Below are 25147 nucleotides of genomic sequence, written 5' to 3' on the forward strand. Positions count from 1 at the left end.
ACATTTTTAGAGTTTGTTTTGTTTTGTTTTTTCCTAGTGGCACACTCAGCTCTTCATTGTATTATTCACTATGTGTGTTCTAAACATCTTCTTTCAGTTAATGTTGTCACCACCAGGCTGGCAGAGATGGAGGAAAAGCTGTGAGTAATCATTAAGTTGGTGCTCCCATCAGGAATCCCACAGACCGTGGATGAGCTGCAAAGTACTGTGACAACGAACTTTGGAATTTCAGAGGATTTCACTTTTCAATACTTGGACACAGAATTTGAAGAGTATTTTACTTTGCACAGAACTGACCACATTAAACACAAAAACACAATAAAGGTTATTCACTCTGGCCCAATTGTTCCTACTCTGGAGCAAACTGATCCAGCTTCTGACATCATCTTTTGGACAAGAGTTAGCAGACTTTGACTCAGTATTTTGTGCAGAGTCATCTGCATCAAATGCAGAGTCGTCAGCATCCAATGTGGAATCCTCTGCTGGAACGTCATCTTCACAGGACACCATTATCCTGCCGAAATGGAGAAGCACCTCTGAACGATGTCATCCATGGCAAAACCATTTCCCCATTCCACAGTTTTCTTATGAGACTGAAATCTGCCTTGAAAGAGCGACAGAAGAGCACAAAAATGATGGAAAACTTTTGACTGCCTCCAAGGTCAAGGCAGACATATTGGAGAAGCTGGCTGAAACTGTATATATGGATACCACTTAACCATCAAGTGCACAAATTTGTGATGTAGCTGAGGCACTTGTCAACAAATATCCTTGTCTGAAGGAACCTGTAAACCAATCACTGAACATAGAGGACATCACAGCCAGATGGCCAGCTCTATTTGAGGCATCTAATGTGAGTTACAAGTTTATGATAGTTTGAAACATTCCTTTACAGTTTTGGGGGGTCAACTATTTGATACAAGATGTGCTAAGTTAGTGTCATCCCATTAATCATGTGCTCAGGTATTTTCAAGATCAAATGTGGCTTTGCCATTTTTATAATTTGTCTTTTAGATCCAGGATGAGTTTCAACATATCACCACGGTACACCTGGAATCGAAGTTCATGTTGAAGCTAGACGAATACACTACCAGGCTTCTGAAACTGTTCCACACAAAGGGTGGGACCATGGGATCAAGGTTGCGGTTGTCCGGCAGAAGGTATCCTTAGTTTTGCCATATTATTGTTTTTTATTTTAATTTACCATTAAATCTGCAGGACCAAAAAAAACAACATTTGACTATCTATTAAAATATGTATTAATAAGTGCATTTCTTTTTAATTACAGCAGTTTAGATGCATTTTGCCACTGAATTACACATTGTTTATCACATTCTCGAAAAATGTGACCATTGATTTTGCTCATGCTAAGTGGTTTTTTTTATTTATCAGTGCTTAAAAAACAATGTGCTCTTTATTTGATATACTCTGCGCTGACCAGTGTTTTTTCGAAAAAACGTTTGACCTTTTTAACCACCAGCTGCCACTCACCCTTATTTAGCTCATTTAGCTGCTTTAACGTCAACATTTTAGGAAACAGCCAATTTTGCAGTCTCTCTATGAGATAAATAATCAAATGATGTCTCTTTACTTTCTCAACTGTAAATTTGATGGTACAAGCAGCAGCATATCTCATCTAAAACATATAAACAAAGAATCAGCTAGTTTCCAAAAATGACAAAAATCACCTTACCAGCGCTGCATAACTTCGATGAGCAACATAACATTTACAGTGTTATGGCTTTATGGAAGCTTTTTTCTTTTCTATTACGAGTGGCTTTATGGAGTCACAGCTGGTCCATGGAAAAACCTAATTTAAGACAGGAAGTGTTTCATAAAACTGGTCTTTCAAAAAGCACAAATGATCCTTGACACTGTTTTATCTTGAAGTAGCACAAGTCTAAGCTTCCTAGCATAAAAACCTAACCAGGACCGTGAGTAATATTTATTTCTTTTGTTTCAGGCTCAGAGCCATCCTAATATTACCATTACCAGAGACATTATCATCCGATGTCTGTCAATCTACCTTGGAGAATCTGCTGAGCATGTCTTAAAAGAGTATGATTTAAGTTGAAAGCCCTGTCTCTCTCTTTCTTAAGGACCATCTTCTTTACCTGTACAGTCTAATATAAAAATGTTCTTTTTATCTTAGGGTACAGATGAAAGTGTGGCACAGGACCTTGCTGTGCAACCAATGAAAATCTACAGCATCCAGGGGAATCCATCAGAAGGTACAGAGGACGTCGGCATAGTGACAGACGGAATAATGGTCTTGACAGCGCTGGGTAATTTTTCAAGAGCCTGTACCATGCTCATGGGTTTGATTTATGCAGTTAATCTTGCGTACCCCAAAGAGCTCCGTTACACATCTGAAGCCTTTCAAAAACCTTTCCTCAAACCTTTTCCTTTCCTTTACCTTTTCGGTGAAACTCCCTAACGACCACCCCTGAAACTCCCTGACACCGCACAACGACTGTCGTTTGGTGAGGCCAGGTGAGTCTCGGGAGGGTCGTTTCCACCACAATAGCACTGACCACTCCCACATAGGTTTATAAGCTGGAGTTTCCACACTCTTCACTAGAACTGAAGAAGCCTCTCGGATGAGAGGTGAAACATCTTCAAGATAAACTTACGTCCAGTTGACCAGATTTTACTTCGCTTCGATCTTTCCTCAAACTTGACGGTTCCAAGCTGTCCCTAAAAGTGAACAGCCTCAAGAGCAAGCTACTGGCTTAAGAAAGCGACTCTGGTGGCTGGTAAATCTGCGTGGCAGTTAAGTGTCAAAGTTTATAGGATGCCCTTTTGAAGTATGTGATTTGAAACCGATTTTATAGTTGTGTTTTGAAAACACATTTTCTTGATGGGGCGATCACGTGGCCACCAGTTTAGGATACATTTATGCCACAGCCAACTTTCATGGAGGCAAAACCACACTTTTTTTTCATGATTATTCTAGTTCTTGCACCTCAATATGAGGTATGAAAAAAAATCTACATTGTGTATGGTCTCTTCCTGTTTTATTCAACTGAAGTTGTGAGGAATTTGCCTGTACAACTGGCCTGCCTCAAATTGTAGTGATTTGTATTATCTTGTGTAGTTGATGACTCTTACATTGTGATTGTTTCAAGGGTGTTCAAAAATATTTGACTCCTTTACTCCTTTAAGGGACTTGCTGTTGTCATTCTGGATACCATAGTTGCATGTATGGATGTTGCATGAAGAATTTGAATTTGCACTTTGAGTGTCACTTTTTCTTTTGCAGTCTGGAAACCATGATGTTAATACTCGTCCGTGAATCATACCTGTCCCTCAATGCTTAAATAACGGGCAGAAACCATGATGTTAATACTCGTCCTTGAATCATACCTGTCCCTCAATGCTTAAGTAACGGGCAGAAACCATGATGTTAATACTAGAACTTGAATCATACCTGTCCCTCAATGCTTAAGTCATGAGTGGAAACCATGATGTTAATACTAGAACTTGAATCATACCTGTCCCTCAATGCTTAAGTAATGAGCAGAAACCATGATGTTAATACTAGAACTTGAATCATACCTGTCCCTCAATGCTTAAGTAACGAGCAGAAACCATGATGTTAATACTAGAACTTGAATCATACCTGTCCCTCAATGCTTAAGTAACGAGCAGAAACCATGATGTTAATACTAGAACTTGAATCATACCTGTCCCTCAATGCTTAAGTAACGAGCAGAAACCATGATGTTAATACTCGTCCTTGAATCATACCTGTCCCTCAATGCTTAAATAACGAGCAGAAACCATGATGTTAATACTCGTCCTTGAATCATACCTGTCCCTCAATGCTTAAGTAACGGGCAGAAACCATGATGTTAATACTACAACTTGAATCATACCTGTCCCTCAATGCTTAAGTAACGAGCAGAAACCATGATGTTAATACTAGAACTTGAATCATACCTGTCCCTCAATGCTTAAGTAACGAGCAGAAACCATGATGTTAATACTAGAACTTGAATCATACCTGTCCCTCAATGCTTAAGTAACGGGCAGAAACCATGATGTTAATACTAGAACTTGAATCATACCTGTCCCTCAATGCTTAAATAACAGGCAGAAACCATGATGTTAATACTCGTCCTTGAATTATACCTGTCCCTCAATGCTTAAGTAACGAGCAGAAACCATGATGTTAATACTAGAACTTGAATCATACCTGTCCCTCAATGCTTAAGTAATGAGCAGAAACCATGATGTTAATACTAGAACTTGAATCATACTTGTCCCTCAACGCTTCAGTAACGGGCAGATACCATGATGTTAATACTAGAACTTGAATCATACCTGTCCCTCAATGCTTAAGTAACGGGCAGAAACCATGATGTTAATACTCGTCCTTGAATCATACCTGTCCCTCAATGCTTCAGTAATGAGCAGAAACCATGATGTTAATACTAGAACTTGAATCATACCTGTCCCTCAATGCTTAAGTAATGAGCAGAAACCATGATGTTAATACTAGAACTTGAATCATACCTGTCCCTCAATGCTTATGTAATGAGCAGAAACCATGATGTTAATACTAGAACTTGAATCATACCTGTCCCTCAATGCTTAAGTAACGAGCAGAAACCATGATGTTAATACTAGAACTTGAATCATACCTGTCCCTCAATGCTTAAGTAACGAGCAGAAACCATGATGTTAATACTAGAACTTGAATCATACCTGTCCCTCAATGCTTAAGTAATGAGCAGAAACCATGATGTTAATACTAGAACTTGAATCATACCTGTCCCTCAATGCTTATGTAATGAGCAGAAACCATGATGTTAATACTAGAACTTGAATCATACCTGTCCCTCAATGCTTAAGTAACGAGCAGAAACCATGATGTTAATACTAGAACTTGAATCATACCTGTCCCTCAATGCTTAAGTAACGAGCAGAAACCATGATGTTAATACTAGAACTTGAATCATACCTGTCCCTCAATGCTTAAGTAATGGGCAGAAACCATGATGTTAATACTAGAACTTGAATCATACCTGTCCCTCAATGCTTAAGTAACGAGCAGAAACCATGATGTTAATACTAGAACTTGAATCATACCTGTCCCTCAATGCTTTAGTAACGAGCAGAAACCATGATGTTAATACTAGAACTTGAATCATACCTGTCCCTCAATGCTCAAGTAACGGGCAGAAACCATGATGTTAATACTCGTCCTTGAATCATACCTGTCCCTCAATGTTTTAGTAACGAGCAGAAACCATGATGTTAATACTAGAACTTGAATCATACCTGTCCCTCAATGCTTAAGTCATGAGCAGAAACCATGATGTTAATACTAGAACTTGAATCATACCTGTCCCTCAATGCTTAAGTAATGAGCAGAAACCATGATGTTAATACTAGAACTTGAATCATACCTGTCCCTCAATGCTTAAGTAACGAGCAGAAACCATGATGTTAATACTAGAACTTGAATCATACCTGTCCCTCAATGCTTAAGTAACGAGCAGAAACCATGATGTTAATACTAGAACTTGAATCATACCTGTCCCTCAATGCTTAAGTAACGAGCAGAAACCATGATGTTAATACTCGTCCTTGAATCATACCTGTCCCTCAATGCTTAAATAACGAGCAGAAACCATGATGTTAATACTCGTCCTTGAATCATACCTGTCCCTCAATGCTTAAGTAACGGGCAGAAACCATGATGTTAATACTACAACTTGAATCATACCTGTCCCTCAATGCTTAAGTAACGAGCAGAAACCATGATGTTAATACTAGAACTTGAATCATACCTGTCCCTCAATGCTTAAGTAACGAGCAGAAACCATGATGTTAATACTAGAACTTGAATCATACCTGTCCCTCAATGCTTAAGTAACGGGCAGAAACCATGATGTTAATACTAGAACTTGAATCATACCTGTCCCTCAATGCTTAAATAACAGGCAGAAACCATGATGTTAATACTCGTCCTTGAATTATACCTGTCCCTCAATGCTTAAGTAACGAGCAGAAACCATGATGTTAATACTAGAACTTGAATCATACCTGTCCCTCAATGCTTAAGTAATGAGCAGAAACCATGATGTTAATACTAGAACTTGAATCATACTTGTCCCTCAACGCTTCAGTAACGGGCAGATACCATGATGTTAATACTAGAACTTGAATCATACCTGTCCCTCAATGCTTAAGTAACGGGCAGAAACCATGATGTTAATACTCGTCCTTGAATCATACCTGTCCCTCAATGCTTCAGTAATGAGCAGAAACCATGATGTTAATACTAGAACTTGAATCATACCTGTCCCTCAATGCTTAAGTAATGAGCAGAAACCATGATGTTAATACTAGAACTTGAATCATACCTGTCCCTCAATGCTTATGTAATGAGCAGAAACCATGATGTTAATACTAGAACTTGAATCATACCTGTCCCTCAATGCTTAAGTAACGAGCAGAAACCATGATGTTAATACTAGAACTTGAATCATACCTGTCCCTCAATGCTTAAGTAACGAGCAGAAACCATGATGTTAATACTAGAACTTGAATCATACCTGTCCCTCAATGCTTAAGTAATGGGCAGAAACCATGATGTTAATACTAGAACTTGAATCATACCTGTCCCTCAATGCTTAAGTAACGAGCAGAAACCATGATGTTAATACTAGAACTTGAATCATACCTGTCCCTCAATGCTTAAGTAATGGGCAGAAACCATGATGTTAATACTAGAACTTGAATCATACCTGTCCCTCAATGCTTAAGTAACGAGCAGAAACCATGATGTTAATACTAGAACTTGAATCATACCTGTCCCTCAATGCTTAAGTAACGAGCAGAAACCATGATGTTAATACTAGAACTTGAATCATACCTGTCCCTCAATGCTTAAGTAACGAGCAGAAACCATGATGTTAATACTAGAACTTGAATCATACCTGTCCCTCAATGCTTTAGTAACGAGCAGAAACCATGATGTTAATACTAGAACTTGAATCATACCTGTCCCTCAATGCTCAAGTAACGGGCAGAAACCATGATGTTAATACTCGTCCTTGAATCATACCTGTCCCTCAATGTTTTAGTAACGAGCAGAAACCATGATGTTAATACTAGAACTTGAATCATACCTGTCCCTCAATGCTTAAGTAATTAGCAGAAACCATGATGTTAATACTAGAACTTGAATCATACCTGTCCCTCAATGCTTAAGTAATGAGCAGAAACCATGATGTTAATACTAGAACTTGAATCATACCTGTCCCTCAATGCTTAAGTAACGAGCAGAAACCATGATGTTAATACTAGAACTTGAATCATACCTGTCCCTCAATGCTTAAGTAACGAGCAGAAACCATGATGTTAATACTAGAACTTGAATCATACCTGTCCCTCAATGCTTAAGTAACGAGCAGAAACCATGATGTTAATACTCGTCCTTGAATCATACCTGTCCCTCAATGCTTAAATAACGAGCAGAAACCATGATGTTAATACTCGTCCTTGAATCATACCTGTCCCTCAATGCTTAAGTAACGGGCAGAAACCATGATGTTAATACTACAACTTGAATCATACCTGTCCCTCAATGCTTAAGTAACGAGCAGAAACCATGATGTTAATACTAGAACTTGAATCATACCTGTCCCTCAATGCTTAAGTAACGAGCAGAAACCATGATGTTAATACTAGAACTTGAATCATACCTGTCCCTCAATGCTTAAGTAACGGGCAGAAACCATGATGTTAATACTAGAACTTGAATCATACCTGTCCCTCAATGCTTAAATAACAGGCAGAAACCATGATGTTAATACTCGTCCTTGAATTATACCTGTCCCTCAATGCTTAAGTAACGAGCAGAAACCATGATGTTAATACTAGAACTTGAATCATACCTGTCCCTCAATGCTTAAGTAATGAGCAGAAACCATGATGTTAATACTAGAACTTGAATCATACTTGTCCCTCAACGCTTCAGTAACGGGCAGATACCATGATGTTAATACTAGAACTTGAATCATACCTGTCCCTCAATGCTTAAGTAACGGGCAGAAACCATGATGTTAATACTCGTCCTTGAATCATACCTGTCCCTCAATGCTTCAGTAATGAGCAGAAACCATGATGTTAATACTAGAACTTGAATCATACCTGTCCCTCAATGCTTAAGTAATGAGCAGAAACCATGATGTTAATACTAGAACTTGAATCATACCTGTCCCTCAATGCTTATGTAATGAGCAGAAACCATGATGTTAATACTAGAACTTGAATCATACCTGTCCCTCAATGCTTAAGTAACGAGCAGACACCATGATGTTAATACTAGAACTTGAATCATACCTGTCCCTCAATGCTTAAGTAACGAGCAGAAACCATGATGTTAATACTAGAACTTGAATCATACCTGTCCCTCAATGCTTAAGTAATGGGCAGAAACCATGATGTTAATACTAGAACTTGAATCATACCTGTCCCTCAATGCTTAAGTAACGAGCAGAAACCATGATGTTAATACTAGAACTTGAATCATACCTGTCCCTCAATGCTTTAGTAACGAGCAGAAACCATGATGTTAATACTAGAACTTGAATCATACCTGTCCCTCAATGCTCAAGTAACGGGCAGAAACCATGATGTTAATACTCGTCCTTGAATCATACCTGTCCCTCAATGTTTTAGTAACGAGCAGAAACCATGATGTTAATACTAGAACTTGAATCATACCTGTCCCTCAATGCTTAAGTAATGAGCAGAAACCATGATGTTAATACTAGAACTTGAATCATACCTGTCCCTCAATGCTTAAGTAATGAGCAGAGGGTCATAGGTCATTCTGCACTTGGGAGGAATTTATAGATCTCCCTCATCTTTTCTTGTGAGTGCGACATTAATCAACATCGATGAAAATACACCAGAATGCCAGCACACATATCCCCACTGCACACATATATTTGTTCTTTTTTTACAGCCTCCCTGGCTACTTCTTTGTATTGTGGCATTTCACAGTGACAGGGTTTTAAAAAAAATGTTGAAACTGTAAGTGTAAGCCAAGTTTACAAATAAATGTTTACCTGATGACTCCCTACATATGGTAATTTGTGAACTGACCTTCAGTCAATTCTAGCAACACTCACAAAAGTTACAGTAACTAAAAAAAAAAAAGGTTTTTGAAGTAATAACTTGTTTTATTTTTTGGTCAGACTTTCAGTGACAACAATGAAATTAAACTTAGAACAATCAAATGGCAAATCATTGAGAGAACTAGAAGTTCTTACTGCATAAGGTTGTTTTAAATTTTTTAATATTCTCATTTGTTCTTTTCTTACAGTGCAGTTCCTTTAAAGCCAATGACAATTTCCAGTCTCTGTAGATGGATATGGTGGTCAGTGGTATCAAAAGCTGCACTGTGCTGTTTCTGTGCTATGATGAACCCTGAACCCTGACTGGAAATCCTCCAATAAGCTGTTGCTATGGAGAAGTCACAGAGCTGTTCAGCAACTGCTTTCTCCAGAATTTTGGAGAGAAAAGGAAGATTTGCTATTGGTCTGTAGTTGGCCCAAACTTCTGGATCTAGGGTTTTTTTTGGGGGGGGGGGGGGTTGAGAAGGGTTTTAATTCCTGCTACTTTAAAGGACTGTGGGACGTAACCAGATAACAGCGACACATTGATCATATCCAAGAGAGAAGTGCTAACTTGGGGTAGAGAGTCTTTAGCAGCTTAATTGGGATGGAGTCTAGAAGACAGGTGGAGGGTTTAGAGGAGGAAATTATTGTTCCAAGTCCATGAAGGTCAATTGGAGAAAAACTAAGAAAGTGTATGTCTGGTCCTACAGCTGCCTCCAAGGTTTCTGAGGTTATAAATGATATGGTGTCAGCTGACGACAGGAGGGGATGAACTTTCTCTCTAATAAGTAGAATTTTGTCATTAAAAAAAAATTGCCACTCAGGGAAACAGGAATGCTTGTGTTACACTTTTCCGAATGAAGGCACTTTCACTCTTTGTGCATCATATTTTATTCTTGTATGGAATATAAGAATACAGTTTACGGTCACAGGTTCTCTTCTCAAGTGCACACTTGACCTCGCTCATCTCGTACTGACTTCTTCTCTACTAGCGCCAGCTACCGATACCCAGTCTAGTGTGAAGCTTAGAGCACCCTCTGCTGACCAAACCGATTCAAGCAGGAATAACACACATACAAAGCACATTCACTCAAAATACCCTGTGATTAAAGAATTTAAGCAGTATTACAGTAATTTTATCAGACCTTAGCTCTAACACAGTTCAAAATTTAAAGGGGGCCAAATACTTTACTGTCTTTTCAAACGCTATATACCACACTTGGTTCAATAGAGCTGTGGCTCTCTGTCAGTCTGGCTACAGTACTGAAGAGTAACCTGGGGTTGTTCTTGTGTTCCTCTATTAGTGCTGACTAGTAGGCTGCACTAGTTCTAAGAAGGGCTTCCCTTTATGTTTTAAGGCTATCTTGCCAGACTATATGTGACCCCTTCAATTTGGACCAACACCATATTCTCTCCAGTTTTTGAGTTTTTTGTTTTAGCTGTCGAGTTTCAGAATTGCACCAAAGTGCTTGTTTCCTTTGATTCATAGTTCTCTTTTTTCGTGGGGCAGTCGAGTCCAAAGTCGTTCCCAAGGTGCCTGCTGCTCAATAAAATGATGAATTTGGGAGGGACCAAGGTTGACAACAGTGTCCTCTGTAACAATGGGACATGACACTGAATTTAGCACCAATGGAATCCCTTCCTTAAATCTAGCTACAGCCTGATCAGATAAACATCTGGAAACTACTGTTTTCCTGAGTGGAGTGTAGTCGATTAGTGCAAATTCAAAAGTGATTAATTGATGGTCTGATAAAAGCGCGTTCTGTGGAAATACAACTAGATGTTCAGCTTCAATTCCATATGTTAGGACGAGGTCGAGGGTGTGGTTGTGACGGTGAGTCGGTTCATGAACAGACTGATGGAAACCAATTGAGTCTAGAAGAGAGAGAAATGCAGCACCCAGACCGTCGTTATCAACATCCACATGAATACTGAAGTCACCTACAACAATGGCTTTATCTGATTTGAGGACTAAACTGGATATAAACGCTTGAGAATTCAGAGTGAGGACCAGGAGGGCGGTACACAATCATAAATAAGAGTGGCTGTATTGTTTTCCAGGCTGGAGGAGACAAACTAAGAATCAGGCTTTCAAATGAATTGAAACTTATTTTGGGTTTGGGATTTATTACTAAACGTCTGTCAAAAATGGCAGCAACTCCACCTCCTTGGCCAAAGCCTGGAGGAATATGAGTATTAATGTGACTGGGAGGAGTGCATTCATTTAGACTAACATACTCATCAACATGCAGCCAGGTTTCAGTGAGACAGAGCAGGTCAGTGCACCACCAAGTGAGCTGACCATCCAGAAGTAACAAGCCCAAGAACCAAACTAAACTATGAAGTGAACCAGCACAGTCACTTACGCAACTACAGGTGGGAGAATTTCATTTTCAGTTTAGGACAACAACATATTGAAAATGTCAAAACATTTTAATCCCATGGAACCAGTCTAGATGCCCAGTTGAGCATCCCTGAACACAACCCCCCAGTCTGGGAACGGTCACCTTAACTGTAGAAGAGCTACAAGAGTTAGTTGTCTAGGATCGTATCTATGACCAGCAAAGCTAAAAAAAGCATCTGTCTCAACTCTTTAGAGAGTGGAGGTGGAGGATAGCTCCCATACTTCGGCCAGTTTGAGCTTTTCCTCCATACCACCCTGTTTAACTTAACAAAGTAAATAATAAGTTCTAACACACAGATATAAACTTTCATGTAAAATGGAGCCTTGTCCCGTGTTTTTCTGTTCTTACAAATTATTGTCTACTATTGTGTTTTATGTGAATTGAAGGCAAATTTCCATGTCGATGTACTGTAATTATTTGATTCTATTCTATTCTCCATCCATCCATTTTCTTCCGCTTGGGCGAGGATCGTATCCAGCTTCACCCTGGACAGGTCGCCAGTCCATTGCAGGGCCAACACCAACCATTCACACTCACACTCATACCTACGGTCAATTTAGAGTATCCAATCAGCCTAGTCCCCAATTGCATGTCTTTGGACTGTGGGAGGAAGCTGGAGTACCAGAGAGAACCCACACAGGCACTGGGAGAACATGGAGACTCACACAGAAAGATCCTGTGCCTGAGCCGGGACTTGAACCCTGAACCTTCTTGCTGTGAGGCGACAGTGCTGACCACTGCACCACCGTGCAGCCTCTACTCTAGCCTATTCTATTCGGAACATGAAGGCAAGGAAAGAGCAGATTGGATGAGACACACTGGGAACAGGGCTGAGGATGAGGAAGATTGACTAATAGCCAAGATAAAGGTGCTTCACCAGTGGGCTTTAGCTGGCACATGAGCAGGAAGCTCTGGCTGCAGGCAGCACGGAGGGAAGTTAAATATTTATCAGCTGCATTCATTAAAAGCTGTTCAGAGATCAGCATGGCTCCCCTGTAGGGGTTAGGTCCTCATGGCCCCCTAAAGTGTTGCAAGGACAATCTATAGAGGTGTCCCTGACTAAGAGACATGACTGATTTTGCTCTCTGTAGAAAACATCTTGGATTAGAAAGAATTTACCCGTCTCCATCGTGTGTCTGCAGTGGTGCATTCTACACTGCAGTTTCACGATGGATTCATGTGTTGAAATGAAATCCGGGGACACAGAGCACAAATGTCATCAATATTTGTCAGTTGTCCCTCATGTCCTGGGATCAGCCAATGTCAATAATGTGCTTTTGACCTGACTAGTGCTATATTAATGTGTTAATACTGCTTCTTGGACTAAAATATTGAGAGAATATGTGGCTCTAACAATGCATTATTATAATAATGCATTGTTGCGATAAGACCATCTACTACAGGTGCTTGGATTGTGTAGTTTTTGAATGTCAAAGAACATCACTATCTTATCAACTATACACTATACTGTACACTATAATCTTGTTCATAACTTTCCTGTCTGTTTTAGTGATACTTAGAAAGCATTACCTATACAAATACATTGAGATGAAAACTAATTTATATCCAAATTGAAACTGCATGAACATCACCTTATAATATTGAGGAATTTGGTTCAATCACAAATTATTTTAGCTTCAAAACAGGAAGCCCTCATGTTGCCATCATGCACCTCCTCTTCCTCAGCTGTTGTTGTCAGCTGATCTTCCTCTGTGTGCAAAACTCTCCTCGAGTTGTCACAAAGACTGATGAAACATTGCTATCCTCCTCAGATGCAATCACAGCCAATTAGCAGTTTGGTATTTGGTGAAACATCATAATCTGTGAAATGCAGTAATGAAAAAGAACTCGTATCTTTTACTTAATTACATTAAGTACACCATGTAAAAACACCTAAAGCAAACATCTTGCATTTATAATTCTGTATCAAGAATTAAAAGAAAAGTATAAGGTAAAGCAACTTCACTTTTCCTGAAATCTCTGAAGCCACTATCTGTATTGTCTTGTAGAGACTAAAGAACATTTCAATAAATGTTTTTTGAATCCGTTGTAAATGTTCACCTCTTTTGGGTTTGCAGGTACATAGGAAAATTCTAGACATTGTCCCCACTTCCCAACCGATTCCCCAATCAATTTGTCCTGACGTGAGACACAAAAAAGGTTTCAGGCCTACCTTGCAAGATGTTTGCACAAAGTTTGGCTGGCCACTCTCCTCCAGTGTCAGTCCGCTGTCCTTGAGGATGCGTTCGGGTGGGGAACTGTGATCTGACGCTAGGCCAGTCACTGGCTTTGTTGTGTCTTGATCCCATGGTTCGTAGTTGATAGAGGAAGAGATGTCCATTGTTGGAGAAACACAGCAGCAGAAAAACCTAAGTGGCCTAAGTGTGATAAAAGGAAATGCAAGCTTTCTCAGTCAGGGCTGGACTTTTTTGGTGGGCAAGCAACAAACAAAGATGGTGTTGGGCCAAGCCCAGAAAGAGGAGCTGCCATCGTACACGTAAGCACCCTTAAAGACACTGCAGAACAACAGAAACTTCTGGGATCTGATCTTGTCATTGTATGATCTGCTCAAGTCCTTTGTGTCCTCAGCAAGAAAAGGACTTCAATGAGGTAAAGTCACTGACCTCAGTATCATCTCTGGCCTACTTTCACCCCCAGAGGCCCAGTGTCATTGGTGCTATTGCTAGGACTTATGGCCTTGAAGGATTACTGATGCAGGGACATGATCTTGAAAAACTTAAGCCTCTGGCTTTCTGTCCTTGTACCTCTGCTGATGCTGACTGAAGATAAGTCCAGACTGATAAGGAATTCTGGCAGGTGTGTAGGCATGAGAATGCTTTTACCAGTATTGGTGTGGCTTACAGTCAGTGAGTCATACAGGGTCTTCACACACCATAAGCATTTGGTTGAATTAATCACTCAAAAGGATTAGAGGCAACATCTCTCCACTGCCAGCACATCTGCATCCAAGTATTGATGTTAAACCCTCTGTGTGTGTGTGTGTGTGTGTGTGTGTGTGTGTGTGTGTGTGTGTGTGTGTGTGTGTGTGTGTGTGTGTGGTGATGAAGAACCTCATTACTGTCGTGCCAACACACCATAACACCACCCTTTTCAGAGTAAGAACCAGAGGATCTGGAAAAGGAGTCTTAGAACAGAACCCAGAGCTGGCAAAAATGGATAATGACTTGCGGTGTGTTCTTAGCTCCATAACGACTTGCTGAACTGATGGTATGAAAAACGTTGTTTTACCAGCAAAACAATTCACTCATTAATGTGTAGTGCTGAGGGAGCTGAATACTAGGACGTGGCAACCAAATGCTTGTCCCACTCAGCACACGATACCATTATCCCAAAGATCCATCAGCAACACTCGAGGCTGAAGAAAAGCTCAACAATACAGTGCAACGACAGTGTCATCATAAGGCCTGATAATCTGACAGTTGATAGTCATGTCAACTCTGCAACATCAACCCACCCAGCCAAAACAGAGATCCCTCACTCACTACCACACTGCTGGGGCTGCCATTACAGAAAAATGCATCTCTTGTTCTCTGAGTTCAAACATCATACTGACCTTATCATAGGAGACTGTCTCTCAAGATGGCTGGAATCTGCCTAAGTGTGTAAGCACCTCCAGCCATTAGAGGGTACCAGAAGAAGCCTGGGACAATGACCTGTAAAGCTCTGCAGAGTTGATCAAGAGGTTCGCTGCTAATTTAGCATGTGGTGTCCACAACCCCATTTTCCCCAGTCAAATGGTATGGCGTAGCATGCAGCTCTAAGCAGGTGGACCATCAATGAGCACTTCTAAGCTCTTACTCAATAGCAAGAGGCAGGAGAACCTCACCATCGCCCTTCAGAGTGGACAGACAGGGAGGGCTAAGAGGCCCTCGTCAGAGACTCTTTGTCAGCCATTCCCCCTTCTCCTCATAATCCAACAGGAGGAGTTCCATGGCTAACGGATTTAGTATGTGCAGCATTGATGGCATTTGAACTTAGGACCATTCACATTTAGACTGATTTCCTACCAGGGATGGAATGATATCAAAATCTCACAGTACGATAGAACCTTGGTATCAGGTCCATGATACAAAATTTATTGCAATACTAAAAAACAAAAAGTGAATTCTGTATGCATTTATCAAAATAAAACAAACAATATGACACTAAACATTACAATATGTTCAGTTAAGTGCCATAGGCAGGTTATAGGCTAAACAATGATTTAACATTGAACATTACAAATGCTCTAATGGGAGTTAGAGGATAAAGGAAAATGTATGGAGTAGAGAGGCCTCACAGTCCCTCTTATGAAAAAAGTATTTGCACCAGCTGCACTGTGTAAACACAAAGTCATAAGATCATGAAGGATTTAGTTCTTTGGCTCCAGTGTGTTTTCTAACCTTCTAAAACCGTCATGGTCCATTCTTGCACCATCACAATCTTTTCAGGGTGATGACTTGCCAAGCAACTCCTACTATTACTTTTACCCCCCATCTGCCAGTGTCTGCATGCAAGTTGTAGCCTGTCTGTCGACTTTTCTACTCTCTCATTTCTTGAAACAGAGAAACCAAAAGGCTTCCACACATCAGAATAAAAACTCTCTGGAGCGTCTGCAACTTTAGCAGTTGATCATCTGTTCTGCCTCTGCACTCACAGCATCCATCGTCGTCTTCTTCTTCTTCTTCTTCTATGGCAGGTGGCAACTGGTATTGAGGTGCATTATGCACCAGAGTCTAATCTTGCAAACCAAAATGAAACAAAAGCAACATCTGTCATTTTCCTTATATGACTAAAAGCAGAGAGCGAAGCATGATGGTAACTGTATTTCCTACTTCACTCAGCACTGTTGTGGAAGAGCAAAACTTCAGTTTTTGTCCGGAATACCCATAGTTTGAAACCATTACATGTCCCAGATGAAAGAGAGCCAAATTTGTCACTGCGATACTGCAAAACTGACAGTACCATTACATCCCAGCTCCCCGGAGACCAAATTTTCTTCCGACATTCTGCCTGCGTCTATGATTCAGAATGGAAGTTCAAGGAAAGATTTATGGGAAGTGCAGCAAACATAGGATCATGGCTGTATCCACAGAAGAAGAAGAATTTAGTAAGATTGGGTCATGATTTCAAATATTCATGTACTGTTGGTGCTGGATAACTCTTTTTGCTGTCATTCCCTTTCTTCCTGTCTCATTCCTACTTTGGTTGGATGAAAAAAGATGTGTGAAAATTTGTGGGAAATGCTCCTTTCAGTTGGTGTCCTGACAATAAATTGCTTAAGTACAGCACTGAATAAACCAAAACGAGTCATTTAGACCAGGTATGAGTTATTTTAAGTAGAAATGACACAATTTTGAATTGTTCTAGTTTAAAATGGATTTGGATTAATTGTTTTAATTGTATGACTTGGGTTTATATGGAGTGGGTGAATCCATACCCTTTGAGATTCAAGCTTTTGCAGCTGCTGAATCCTGTGTTTGACACAGAAGGTGTGTGAGGAGAGAAACGGTTCAAAGTTCAAGTTCCTTGTGTTTGTCAAAATTAGTTTAAAAAAGTATTCCTGCTAGTAGGTCAAATGTATCCGTGACATCAGTTATGATGGATATTTACAACTTAATAAGGTCGCTGAGTACAATGAATCAGCTTGTTTTTCAAAACTGTGGTATTTGGTTCAAACTGCAAATAAACCAATGATCATCTCACTCCGTGGAAACAGATCTAAGCATCCTTTATCTAGACTGAAATCAATCTAGCTGTTTGAGTGGCACACAAATAATTTTGCGTCTTTGACGAAATGAAAGGGCATGTCTCCTGGCTTTTGTTGGCTAAAATGTCATCACTTGGCGTGCATACAAGTGGCCAAGTCTTTGCATCATTTTCAGTGTCCCTTAGAGAGTATCCCTGTATAAGCTTGTCTTCCCTGTTGACATCGCCATTATATACATGACAAATACATTCTTCAGAGGACGCTGTATTATCTCTCTGAGCAGTATAGCCATCGCTTGGAAGGAAAAGGCATTTCTAACATGACAACAGTAAATCATAGCTTCATATCCTATAGTGAATCATAGCATGGAGTTTTATACACAACGCTCCAGATGTATTACATCTGGTGATAATATAAAGCTTGAAATCACAAGAAGATAGGCCTTTCATCTTCTTTCCTGCACCAAAAAAACTCTCTTCATTACGTCTATGTCAATCATCGCCATAAAAAGATATGAAGGTCGAAGTACCTGTCTTGTTGTCTCATGCAAGTCGGAGAAGTAAATAAAAGTTTGCCTGGAGGATCTCTTGCCTATGAGAGAGAGGGGACCACAAGCAGCTGAAGGTTATTTCTCAGACGCCATCATGTTCACAGACTGTTTTGGAAGTGCCACGTTCATTCTGAAGACGTTAAGTGGGGACAGGGCTGCCCCAGAGACAAAATAAGATGAAGAGGACAGAGACTGGAGGCAGGAGCGTCCCAAAAGCTCAGACTTTCTTATGTGCCAGAACTAATTAAATCAACATGGCTTGTTATTGTGAGAACACACACACACACACACACACACACACACACACACACACACACACAGACGCACACACAGAGGCTGCGACAAGAAGACACTGACCCATATTTCATTACTGTATGATCATTATAATACAAGTGGGCAATGAAGTTAGAAAACTTTAGCTCATCATTATTCACTGACAGAGACGTGGGGAACACTGTGTATGACTCTTGAGATTCCATCCATGGATGGAATTTGGGTAATTCTTCACAATAAAGTAGTAATAATGGTGTAATAATTAGCAGTAGTAATGGTTAAGTAATGCTTAGGCTTACTGAATAAGTATTACTTATGCATAATTAATCAATTGCTATTGTACTTGGTTGCCCTTGGTAATGTGAGGAACAAGAATATCTTGAGTAACTCTTCACTGACCTCCCCCACTTTTTCTGTCCATCCAGAAAGTTAACATAAAGACTACTAGATTAAATGATGACTTGGCACATTAGTTAATTGTTAAACAACATAACTAACAGTAGTTAATGAAGGATTAAATAACCATTAATAATGTTCCCTTGCTCTAAAGTATATATATATATATATATATATATATATATATATATATATATATATATATATATATATATATATATACATTTATTTATTTACACACACACACACAGAGTATTTATCTTCAACCGTTTACGGTTGTTGAATCAAACAGCAACTTCTGTGGTATGCAGATTGTTGCAGTGTAATATTTTCACAGTCCAGTGTAAACAAATATCTCACATTAAGTGATGGGCAAAGAAGCCTGAGGCCTATGAAGGTAGTTGTTTAAAGCTTTCAGTGAGTCACCTGAGTTCTACAGGTGTCAGTGCAGGCCTGTGTGGCCTGTTTGGCGATGGGAGCCCAGCAGGTTGTCCTGTCATGGGCCCCCAAGATTCCTCGTGTTTCCCCTGGTAGTGAGCCTTTATATAAGGCCCTTTGCCCTGGAACTTTTGAGGCTGCAAGGTGACAACAACAAAAAAAGAACCCCACACTCATGTAATGCATGACAGCAATGGAGCATCTTTGCAGTGTACAGTAGTGATCCCAACTGGTCCGAACCAGGAAGGAGTGTTGGCTGGCTCACTTTTTCCATCCATTGTCGTCCGCTTATTCCTGTTGAGGGTTGCGGGGGGGGGGGGGGGGGGGGGGGGGCTGGAGCCTATCCCAGTGGTTACGGGTGAGAGGCGGGGTTCACCCTGGACAGATCGGCAGTCTATCACAGGGTGAACACATAGAGACAGACGACCATTCACACTCACAGCCACACCTACAGTCAATCAGCCTCTTCTCCAGTTGCATGTCTTTGGACAGTGGGGGGAAGCTGGAGGACCGGAGAGAACCCACACAGGCACAGGGAGAACATGCAAACTTCACACAGAAAGATCCGGTGCCTGAGCCGGGACTCGAACCCGGACCCCTCTTGCTGTGAGGCGACAGTGCTGACCACTGCAACACCGTGCCACCTCTGGCTCACTTTTTTTTTTAATAAATTACAATAGCAATGTAAAGCAATCTTAGGACAAGGTGAGCAAGGACAGAGTGGTATGGGTGTTGAAATGCCACTCAATCAGTGGAGGTGACAAGGCTTCTCCACCTGGGTCTGCACTGGAGGCACCATGTGATGCTCTGAGGCGGCACCTGAGCAACGGGGCGTTCTTGTATTTTGCGTGAGGTGAGCCTACTGGTCTGAAGCAGGAAGTGGTGGTGACCTGCTCACCTCCAACTTAGTCACGACCTACAGGAGGCAACAGGTCCCACCTTCTCACACAGGAAACAGTTCCCTTACTGTTCTCTCTTCCCCAGCAGGGCCAGGGAAAGTCTGGGATGGGATTCACCCCAAGAGAAAATGAGTGCTGATTATCTTCTGGAATCTGATTAATCGAATCAGTTTGAGTATGAGCTGGGGAAGTCCAGCAGACGTAACATTCACCAGAAAAAGAATACCCCACACTCTGGTGCCCCTTCAGTGCGACACAAATGTGAAAGAACAACTGCCTCTGATGTGGATGACCGTGATGATCTACCATCTTTTAGATTTTTTTTTCCCTTACAAGAGTTTTGAAGCTTGGTTTTTGATCTGATTTCCTCTGCCACTGCACAAGCAGTATTGAAAAAAAACAAAACAGCAAAGCAGTGTGGTTTAACGCCTCAGAGATGGAGAGATACATTTAAAATACTTGCATCAAGCCTCGTCCTGAACGCAGCCAAGGAGAGGAAGAGAGCAGATGACTTTGGTTCAGCCTTGCATGTTTTGTTTTTGATGACGGCGGAACTTTTGGTCCTTAATTCTACTCTTCTCTCTTAATAATCCCCAGAATAAAAATGAAAGTGGAGTTTAAGTTAACAAGAGAGAGGGAAGGAAGGAGAGTTGTACATAGTGAGCAGAATGAGCTGATCATCTTTTCTGGACAGCTTAATGACCCCGAGACTGCTGGCTATTATTTTCAGGGCAGTTGTCTTCCCATCTTTTGAATTCTACAATTTCTCTTATTTTTCAGCTCAAGCTGCATTCTGAGCGCTCTGATATCCTGAATTGTGTAGCCTACTGAATGCTTTTGAAGCGGTTGTTGTTATCCATCATATAACAGCCTGAATCAGCCGATTCTACGAAGACCAACTGAAGTGGTGAACTGGCAAACAGTCCCAATAGTCCTCACTCATGTTGAGGTACAAATTTAAGGTTGAAATGTTAAGGTTAATTGTTGAAATGTTGTCAAAACATTATGCTGCTAAATGTAGCATTAAAAATCAACATACACAGCGAGTCAAAGCAGGATATTTTGCCAATAAATAATAAGATTTGCCTTTTTACCACTTCTAGCCGCTCCCCTCATTCAACCCTAACCTCAGTTCAAGGCTACAGGAGGAGGAGGACACCCCACATGGAAAGAACCTATATGCTGCATGTATGCAACCTATATGCTGCATGTATGCAACCACCTATATGCTGCATGTATGCAACCACCTATATGCTGCATGTATGCAACCTATATGCTGCATGTATGCAACCTATATGCTGCATGTGTGCGCATATATGCCACATATAGGTCCCAAATAGGCTACAAATATGTCGCATATAGGTTGACTACATGTTCAATTCCGTTGCATATATGTCCATATACAGGCCACATATGTCTCCTATATATCTTGTTTATATCCACATATATGTCATATATACTCATGATACAGGGCATGTAGGTCTCCTCTATAGCGTGTTTATATCCACATATATGTCATATATACTCATAATACTGGGCATGTAGGTGTCCTATAAAGCGTGTTTATATGCACATATATGTCATATATGCTCATAATACAGGGCATGTAGGTCTCCTATATAGCGTGTTTATTTGCACATATATGTCATATATGCTCATCATACAGGGCATGTAGGTCTCCTATATAGCGTGTTTATATGCACATATATGTCATATATGCTCATAATACAGGGCATGTAGGTCTCCTATAAAGCGTGTTTATATGCACATATATGTCATATATGCTCATCATACAGGGCATGTAGGTCTCCTATAAAGCGTGTTTATATGCACATATATGTCATATATGCTCATCATACAGGGCATGTAGGTCTCCTATAAAGCGTGTTTATATGCACATATATGTCATATATACTCATAATACAGGGCATGTAGGTCTCCTATATAGCGTGTTTATATGCACATATATGTCATATATGCTCATAATACTGGGCATGTAGGTGTCCTATAAAGCGTGTTTATATGCACATATATGTCATATATGCTCATAATACAGGGCATGTAGGTCTCCTATATAGCGTGTTTATTTGCACATATATGTCATATATGCTCATCATACAGGGCATGTAGGTCTCCTATATAGCGTGTTTATATGCACATATATGTCATATATGCTCATAATACAGGGCATGTAGGTCTCCTATAAAGCGTGTTTATATGCACATATATGTCATATATGCTCATCATACAGGGCATGTAGGTCTCCTATAAAGCGTGTTTATATGCACATATATGTCATATATGCTCATCATACAGGGCATGTAGGTCTCCTATAAAGCGTGTTTATATGCACATATATGTCATATATACTCATAATACAGGGCATGTAGGTCTCCTATATAGCGTGTTTATATGCACATATATGTCATATATGCTCATAATACAGGGCATGTAGGTCTCCTATAAAGCGTGTTTATATGCACATATATGTCATATATACTCATAATACAGGGCATGTAGGTCTCCTATATAGCGTGTTTATATGCACATATATGTCATATATACTCATAATACAGGGCATGTAGGTCTCCTATATAGCGTGTTTATATGCACATATATGTCATATATGCTCATAATACAGGGCATGTAGGTCTCCTATAAAGCGTGTTTATATGCACATATATGTCATATATGCTCATCATACAGGGCATGTAGGTCTCCTATATAGCGTGTTTATATGCACATATATGTCATATATACTCATAATACAGGGCATGTAGGTCTCCTATATAGCGTGTTTATATGCACATATATGTCATATATACTCATAATACAGGGCATGTAGGTCTCCTATATAGCGTGTTTATATGCACATATATGTCATATATACTCATAATACAGGGCATGTAGGTCTCCTGATTGCTGTCATACCACTGAATAGCCATAATCCTGATACCTTCATCCCAAAGACAGGGGCTAGTAGGGCCCTACTCTACCTACTAGTAGGTGGAGGAGGCTGGGACGACCTCTTCATTTGATTGGCCCAATGTTGTTAATACCCAGTAGGCACAGTAGGGTTGCTATGGAGGGTTGTTTTGTTTTTTTTGTTTTTTACAACTCATTGAAAAAGTGTTGTTTACAAAACTATAATTTTTATAATTAAAACCTGAACCATAGAACTAAATATATGGAAGATTGTCCATTTAATACAAGAAAAAATATTAGGATTTTTTTTTTTTTTAACGTGATGCAACATGGCCTGTTTACAGAGCAAAAACTATTCAATAGCAAGTAAGTTCGGTATGGCAGTTGAGCACTGCTATGAACAGCAAGCTCACCGAGTTACGCCGCCTGCACAAGAAGCCATGAATTATCCTTTTTTCCCTTTGTTTTGGGAGGACGTTTTATTATTTTTGTTCTGCTAGTATGTGAATAAAGTTATGTTAGAGTTCAAGACATCTTGAGTTTTGATTTATGGATTTAATTATTCATGTACATAAACGCATATTGGTTTTAAATTGCGAATTTCACATGGGAAAGAATCGATATGTAGGTCATACAGGTCCACATATAGGTTTGACATGTAAGTAAACTGTAAACAAAATTGGCCCATTTCCATTATATGTAACCTATATGTGCATATATGCAACTCACATATATGTACACATAATATAGGAAATCGGCCAAAACTTTATATGTCACTAATGTGTCAAACATATAGGTGACATAAATGTTAAACATATATGTTACATATAGGACTGACTGGGATGTTGGAGGCAAGGCCATGCTTATCTTCGACTGTCCGTACTGAAATAAGGAGACAAATAAAATTTGGCCTCTGCAGAAGTAATTCTGAGATATGTAGGAAGACACAGAGACAGAGACAGGCAATTTCTAAGAAGTAAACAATGTCAGTCAATTAGAAAAGTACCTTCATATGACAGTGAACACTGTAAAAGTATCACGACCTGCAGTAGCTATACCTCACAGAGGTAGTTTCTGGTGATACTTTTCATTCAGTGCTATAATTGCATATATTGACCACTAGATGTCCTCACAGTAACATGAAATAAAGTGATGTGGTGGGTGAGAGCAGCTTGCATCGGAGAGGAAATAGTGGAACTGATTGAACATGGAGGAGCCAGCAAAGCGTTAACAGCTCCGGAGCTAAATGAGGGAGTTTTCTCTGGTCGCGTACGTCACGGGAAGAGGGCACAGATGATAAGTCCGTGCTGAGAGTGATTCAATCATTGTACTTTGCCCTCATAGCGCCAGGAAACATCAGAATCAGGAGGCGAGATGAATCAATCTGCTGCTAAAATATCGGCTGTTATCTATTTATGTGTTTATCTATGAGGCAAAAATGTTAATCGACAATCAGCTGTCATCCAACCAGAGTGGCTGCCACAGGCACTGATAACCCTTGTGTTAGAGGTGTGTGTGTCTCAGATGAAAAGCAGCAGCCACAAACGCAAAAGGATACCGTTAATTTACAAAAATATTTTTGCTAAGTTAAGTTATGAGAGATCAGGGCTGTCCAGGAAATAGACCCGCCATTTTCCCCTTAAAAAACTTCAGTCCATTTAAAAGGCGATTTAAACCCAGCAGGGGGAGGCGCTGTTGAAGAAAGAAAGGAAAGAAAAAAAAAACAGAAAACAACACTGGACCGTGTTCGGCGTGGGAACCAAAGAATGCGAGAACCGCGTCAAACTTCCACACTTAATGCCGATGAATTCGGAAGTAATGTCATTTTGACTTCAAAATAAAAGGTTCTAAAACAAATTCGTGAATGGGAAATATGTATAGTTTCTTGAAAAACTAATTATCTTGGATGGTAGCACATTATCTTTAAATGTAGTCGAGTAACATCTCAGTTCGAGCATACGCTCACAACACTGTATTTCCTTGTTGCGGCTTGTTCAAGTTTACTATTCCCGAATGTTAAATCATGTTGCCTGCATTATGAAAATGTAAATACACAGCATGGAATGTTTGCGCTGTCATTATTTCATTTTCATCTGTAATTTGCGACTCGTTTTCTTAAATTCAGCTCATATTGTGAAAGGTTGTATCCGGAAGTAGCTTCTATTTTTACTCTGTCTGGCAGCGGTATGTGAGAAAGACTTGTACGGCTACTGGAAGACGGGAAGAGACTGTAGACGTGTGGTATTCATTTAAAGACTGGGTTCGTATCTCACCGTTATCAAACATGTTCCTGCTTCAGTTTGTTAGACAATTGAGTTTTCTTTTCTTCGTGTGCGTGATTTTATCTCTTGATAGGCAGCTAGCTAGCTTACGAGCGAGATAAAGCGCGTGCTGTCGTCCCATTATTTCCT

The 25147-nt window shown here is 40.1% G+C and overlaps 1 protein-coding gene and 1 long non-coding RNA gene across 21 annotated transcripts in view; one reads left to right on the forward strand and one right to left on the reverse strand.

Moving 5' to 3' along the window:
- Positions 1-538: 538 nt before the first annotated feature.
- LOC147249230 (uncharacterized) lies at positions 539-25131 on the reverse strand. The gene is made up of 3 exons (XR_015109285.1): positions 25010-25131; positions 13719-13923; positions 539-600 (listed from the first exon to the last, which is right to left on the reverse strand). It is a non-coding gene; the product is annotated as an uncharacterized LOC147249230 (long non-coding RNA).
- The window catches only part of picalma (phosphatidylinositol binding clathrin assembly protein a), a 45090-nt gene continuing 44836 nt past the window's right edge, over positions 24894-25147 (forward strand). For all 20 annotated transcript variants that reach the window (XM_086179347.1, XM_086179345.1, XM_086179350.1 and 17 more), the window contains exon 1: positions 24894-24996. The gene's annotated coding sequence lies outside the window, so the exon portion shown is untranslated. The remainder of the gene's footprint in view (positions 24997-25147) is intronic.

This window comes from Aulostomus chinensis, chromosome 15 (assembly GCF_037954235.1).
Source record: "Aulostomus chinensis isolate RoL2024-O1b breed Wild chromosome 15, RoL_Achi_v1.0, whole genome shotgun sequence".
Lineage (NCBI taxonomy): Eukaryota > Metazoa > Chordata > Actinopteri > Syngnathiformes > Aulostomidae > Aulostomus > Aulostomus chinensis.